The sequence below is a fragment of the Gossypium hirsutum genome, chromosome D10 (assembly GCF_007990345.1).
Source record: "Gossypium hirsutum isolate 1008001.06 chromosome D10, Gossypium_hirsutum_v2.1, whole genome shotgun sequence".
Taxonomy (NCBI): domain Eukaryota; kingdom Viridiplantae; phylum Streptophyta; class Magnoliopsida; order Malvales; family Malvaceae; genus Gossypium; species Gossypium hirsutum.
Window position 1 is genome coordinate 43,440,199 of NC_053446.1, and position 6,451 is coordinate 43,446,649.

Here is a 6,451-nt window from a genome sequence, read left to right on the forward strand (position 1 = left end):
GCTTTATTGATGGTTCAAAGACAATTTGCTTCACAACAGTTCATACTAGCTACCGGTGGATTGACACAATCTGAATTTGCCTTTACGGGTGAGGGTTATATGAAAAAGGTCTGAGATACTACAAATTCTTGGAGGGAAATCTACCTAATGGAGTTAGCTTTCTATGCTGATACTATCACTCTTGATTATGACATATGGAGACAACGACGAGGGATGAATCAACTAACCCTACCGAATGATTATGCTTTCCAGAATCTGTTCTCAGAAGAATTGTCGTCGGAGCTAGAGACGGCAAGACATGAATTTGAATGTGTAAAAGCCAAGCTGTTATGAGATATTAGTTCTTTTCAGGAGAAAAGCTACCAGTTGAAGATTGATGTTTAAATTGAAAAATACAAAACCGAGAAAGTCCAAAATGAAGCTGAGATCATGATAAAGGACTTAAGGGATCTTTATTTGGAAAATAAGAAATTACGAGGCACTATAAGAAATAGTGGACTAGGAAAATCATCGGAAAAATGGAAGGAAGAAATAAGCAACATCAAAGGTGGGATGGAGTTCTGGAAAAGGAAAGCGAAGAAGGAAGAGGAAAAAGCTGTACGTGCTATGATAGAGTTAAGGAAGAAAAATGTTGAATATGAAACCGTGTCTGCAGAATTAATGACCAATCAGTCTGAGCGTCAAGAGCTAAAAGGAAAGATATGAAATTTAGAAAATACGTTGCAAGCTCATTAGCAACATTTGGATGACCTCCTAAAAGCCCTAGAAGAGAAGAATGGTCAGCATGATAGAAACATTCATGCCTACGAAATAGCTCTCCAAGAAAAGGATATGCATATCGACAGTTTGGTCAATGAAATTTACAAGGCGGCTGTGCAAATAGTTTAATTATCAGAAGAAACAGAAGCTCTCAGTTGGGAATTCACTCCAAGTCAAAGATCGAGTATGCCGGAGTTCTTAGAACGCGTAAGGAAACAATGTGACATGGCTAGGAAATTTGTGTAACTGTTAAATCAAAGATGACAAAATGTTTTGTAATAGACTCTTTTGATAAATGAAACGCCCAAGTATGGGGCTATATTGAAATCAACACCTATTTTTTTGCATATTTACGCATGACTAACATTCATTAGTTACTCATTCATTAATTCATTGCATGTACATATCACCCTAATCATTTACTAAGGCTAAAACTGTATATGATGGAGATGATGACAGCCTTGGTCAAAGGAAAGGGATTTATGCAGAGCCCCAATATTATAGAGCCCCAGTCAAGAGCTAATAATAACCAAGATCCACTTTATCCCCTAGGATTCACTCCACCTCACGCCCATGCAATACAAAGAGGATATCCCTAAGGGGAACCTACAGTCTTGGAGCAACATCCTGCACCACCTACTCATCTAAGGCAAGGGATATTTGTATTGAACCTTGGGGCTAATCCTTCAGATCAATTGTTCCAGATCTGGATGATCCTGTAGAAATAGCAAGGTTGAAAATTGATGATCATAATGCTCAAGATAAGTATAGGATCATGGAAGAAAGACTGAAGGCAATAGAAGGTACTGAAGTCTTCTCTGCGTTGAGTGCCAAAGAGCTCAGTTTGGTGCCCGATCTGGTTCTACCCCCGAAATTTAAGGTGCCAGGTTTTGAAAAATATGATGGGACAATATGTTCAAAAGCGCATCTTATCATGTTTTGCCGGAAGATGACTGGCTACGTGAATGAGGATAAATTTCTAATACACTACTTCCAAGACAATTTGGTCGGATTAGCTTTTTGATGGTATAATCATCTCAGTAGGGAAAGGATCAAATTATGGAAAGACTTAGTATCAGCATTTTGTGAGCAATACAAGCATGTATCAGATATGGTACCTGATCGACTAACTTTACAAATGATGGAAAAGAAGTCGATCGAGACTTTTAAATAATATGCACAAAGATAAAGAGATATCTTGGCTCAAGTAGAACCCCTATTAACTAAAACTGAGATAATAGTCCTCTTCATCAACACTCTAAAAATGCCGTTTTACGATAAGTTGGTAGGAAGCGCCACGAAAGACTTTGCAGACATTAAAATATCCGGGGAGCTTATAGAAAACGCCATCAAGAGTGGAAGGATGGAAGGCCCTGAGATTTCAAAAAGGGCAGTACCCATAAGGAAAAAGGAGAATGAAACCCATATGGTTGGAACCGATATCCACTATACCTCCAATCTGTACCCAGCCCAATCATGACTCGTCATCACCTACCTTCAAACTTCTACTTTTCTCCCCAAGGTCCATACTATCAAGCACCTCCTCATTACCCCGTCTATGCCATGAATAACCAAAGACTGTTCATCGTGTTCCCACCAAACTTTCATGGCATCGAAGGGCATAACATCCAATCTTGTGAAGAATTCAGAAAACTACTTCAGGACATGATGGATAACAAGGAGGTCAAGATCTTTGATAGAATGGAGGAGGCCGAGGAAGGGGAATATGCATATCTGATAATCAACCATTAGCTATCCCTTATAGTGTTGATCGACCTTTGGTTTTAGCCCATAAGTGTTTTTAGTTTTTATGTTATATTAACTTTTTTAAAAAAAGAAAAAAGAATATAAGAATAATAGAAAAAGAAAAGGAAAATTAGAAAAAAATATACAAGAATACTATTTACATTTTGGCCCCTTAATTTTTCTAAAATTACGTTTTAGCCTTAGGAGCTTTGCGTCCTCTATAATCCAGTCCTTCTAGAGCGTGAGACTGTCCCTTAGTAGCAGCCAGTCGTACTTCGCACCCCACCCTCAGCTATTTTCAGCGGCCGGCCTAGGCTCATGATGGCCCTTGTCCTTCCATTTCTACCTAAAAACAGAGAGGTATAAGGGGGGATCTGCATAAAAGAAGATTTTTAGGAGCAGCAAAAAAAAATTGAAGGAAAAAAAAGAGAAAGCTTCTGAAAAAGAAACAAGGGAAATATTTCTTTACCTTTCAATCGCCATAGACATTTCCCCGGACCACCACCGCGACTGCCCATCACCCCCACTACCTCACCACTCCCAACATACCCATCATCCCTACCTACAATCACCGACTCTCGGCCTTTCTCACCATTTTTCTCCATCACCTCCGGCCCCTCTCTCGGGGATCACCAATGGCACTCCATCACCGATCATCATTCTCTCCCTCCCTCAACCGAAACTGAGCCTCTAAAAATCAACCATCTCGATACCACTGTAGCAGTACCCTGCATCATCTCACCATTCGGGCACCACCATCATTGCCCCACTCATCACCTCCACTCAACATCCCAAACCTAGCAAAACCAAATAACCGAAAGTAGTAATCGAAACCAAATAACCCAAAATTAGTAACAAAAAAAAGAGAATCAAAAAATAGAAAGGAAGTCAAATGACTTATTTGTTCGAGTTCGGGTTTGTAACTCTAGATCTCTGTTTGACTATCCCAATGGTGGTAAGACGAACCACGTCACGATGTACCACATACGTAGACCGATGGTGACCTGACGGTGTAAAAGGGAGATCGAAGAAAGAAAAAGATTGAAGCTTTGGCCTTTTGTTTCATCAAATTTGGGTCGAATTCTTGGAAAACTAATCGACCATTTGAAGAGAGATGGTAGAGAGGAGTGTTTTGGTGGTGTCCGGTCGAAGCTCTGACAGTTGTAAACAGCAGTAAGTGAATTGAAAAGAGGCTAGGGTATAGGAAAGAGATAAAGAAGAAAAAAGAAGAAAATAAGAAAAGAAGAAGAAAGAAAAAGGAAAAGAAATAGTCGGGTCTGACCCGACCCGCTTCACCAACCCATACCACCATCTGACACAACCTGAATTGAGTCAAACCCAGCAGCGGCCTAACCCAGCAGCAGTAGTAGCCTAATCCAGTCAACCTAACAGCAGGATGCCAACCCAGCAGATCCAACAACAGTAGCAAGCCCAATCCAGTCAGCCCGTCCAGTAGCAGACCCACTCCAGTCCCAGCCTAATCCAGACAGCCTGTCCAGGAGTAGCCCGAAGTGAAAAAAAAGAGAGAAAAGAGGCCAGATTTGTATCGGTTCAAGTCCATAACATTGGGCTTTTGGTAAAATTTAATCCATTTTAAATTTAGTCCATGTATTTAAAAGACATCCCATTTTCATTAAATTAGCATTTTTTTAGTAGCCTTTTTGAAATATTATTATGTTTACTTCATTTACAATTTTAAATTTAAATAATTTCAATACCTAAGGCAACGAACCAATTTAGCATTAAGTCATTGATTTCACAGCTATGTTGGGTAGATATCATTGATTTTTGTTAAATACAGAACGCGCTTCTAAAAATTGAAAATTTGAAAAATTGTCTCATTAAAAAATAAAATTTTTATTTTTACTCGTAAATCATCGAAATTTCATTTTAAAATATATATAATACAATAATATGTAATTTATCAAAATTATCATTTTTAATCGGATCATGATCAAATATTGAATTGAACTCGTATTTTTGAAAATTAAGACAATGCGCGCTTAACTAGATACCGATTTTGGGCATCACAGGGGTGCTAATACCTTCCCCGTGCATAACCGACTCCCGAACTCTATTTTTCTCTAGATTTTGATGCAGACCTAAGATTGACTCTTTGTAAAGGAATTTTAGAAAATAAGTTTTCTTTTAAAAAGAGAATTTAATAGGTGTCCGATCACACCTAGAAAAAGGATCGGTGGCAACTCCTCTTCTTTAAACAAAATTGAGAGTTTTTCCAAATTTTCAATAATCGTGAAGATAAGATTTCCTTTCGTAACAAACTCGACTAGCACTCGCAAAAATTTTTGTTCACTTCACTATGCAAATGAAAAGATGTAATTTCTTATGAAATTATTTATCATATACTTTATCCCAAAAGAGTTGTGTATAAATGTACTAACTTGTGTATTGATGATGATGATTAGGCTTGTATCAAGCTTGTGGTTATGGTTGATGTTTATGTTTATGTCTTGTGTTATGCAAATGGAACAGGTGAGAAAAGGTAAAGAAATGGTAAGTTCACAATTGAAATTTAATGTGATAAGATAAAAGGATTGATGAATTAAAGGACTTACCTATATGTGAGAAATTTACTTATGCTAAAGGTGAATTTACCTATGTCATGAATAATCATACTAATTTATGAATTGATAATGTAATTAAGCTTATGCTAAGTAAATGGAACGAAAAGTAACTAAGTGGAATGATTCATCATTTTAAGAAAAGATTGATGATTTTGTAGTAGAACTTATAAGATCTTATTATGTTATGAATAGAAAGTATAAGTGAGTTGATAGTTTTACAGTTTGATAAATCTTGTGGCATTGGTAAAGCTTTACATTTGTCGTATAAATTTCATATATAAGATGAAATGTTATGTTTAATATTCATACGAGCTTACTAAACATTCATTGCTTAAATAGTTATTTTCCTTTACTTTACAAATTATCGAAAGCTTGGTCGGGTTGGAAGCTTGTCAGAGATCTATCACACTATCCAGCAATTATATCAGTAGTTTTTGATGTCTTGGTCAAGGTTATAATGGCATGTATAAGTGGACTTGTGTTTGATGAACTAGTTGTTATATTTGGCTTGTAAATATGGTAATATGGTTGGTGTGCTTTCGGCATTTGATGCCTTGATGGTTGGAGTTTTTTTTACCAAATTGATGCATGGGTTAAATGACCAAAATGGTATGTGTTGGCATGGTTGAAATGTGGTCAATTAGGTTATGTGTTGATATGGAATTTAGTTAAGGTTGTTTGGATGAAACATGATCATTTTGATGCAAATGTAAGTATGAATGCTTGGTTGTGATTGAGGTGCCTAAATGGAAAATTGGTTGAATGGACTTATGGTTAATTGACATGGTCTTAGTATGCATATTTTTGGCATGTTTTGGTGCTTTGATCATAGGTTCATTTGGCGTGTTGGTACTTGTTGAAATTGGGTGAAATAAAAGGCTTGATTTTGGCCTATTTCTTGTCCACACGGCTTAAGACACGGGCGTGTGTCTTAGCCGTGTGTCCCCTGTTGGTTGTTAATGGTTGCTTTTCAAAAGTTGCACAGCCTAGCACATGACCTGGCACACGAGTGCGTGAGGTCATTTCGAGAGTTACATGGCCTGGGACTTAGGTGTGTGGCTTGGTCGTGCGACCCAAGTTAGTGAGTTACATAGGCACGAACACGGGCTGGGACACGACTGTGTGTTCCTATTTCAAATGTTACAAGCACGGACGTGTGTCTTAACCGTGTAAGCCACATGGTCGTGTGACCCCTGCAGTTTAAATTTTTCTAACTTTTTCCTAAACTTTCTAAATGTTTTCGATTTAGTCCTGGACTGTTTCTATTGTATTTTATGGCCTCGAGGGCTCGATTAAGGGACATTATCAATGTATTTGAATGAAATTAGAATATGTATTGCATTGATAAATGAATTGAATGG

At 37.6% G+C, this 6,451-nt stretch overlaps 1 long non-coding RNA gene across 1 annotated transcript; it reads right to left on the reverse strand.

Annotated features, from left to right (window-relative positions):
- Window positions 1-2,618: 2,618 nt before the first annotated feature.
- On the reverse strand, window positions 2,619-5,111 carry LOC121222216 (uncharacterized). The gene is made up of 2 exons (XR_005919353.1): window positions 2,975-5,111; window positions 2,619-2,879 (listed from the first exon to the last, which is right to left on the reverse strand). It is a non-coding gene; the product is annotated as an uncharacterized lncRNA (long non-coding RNA).
- Between the last annotated feature and the right edge of the window lie 1,340 nt (window positions 5,112-6,451).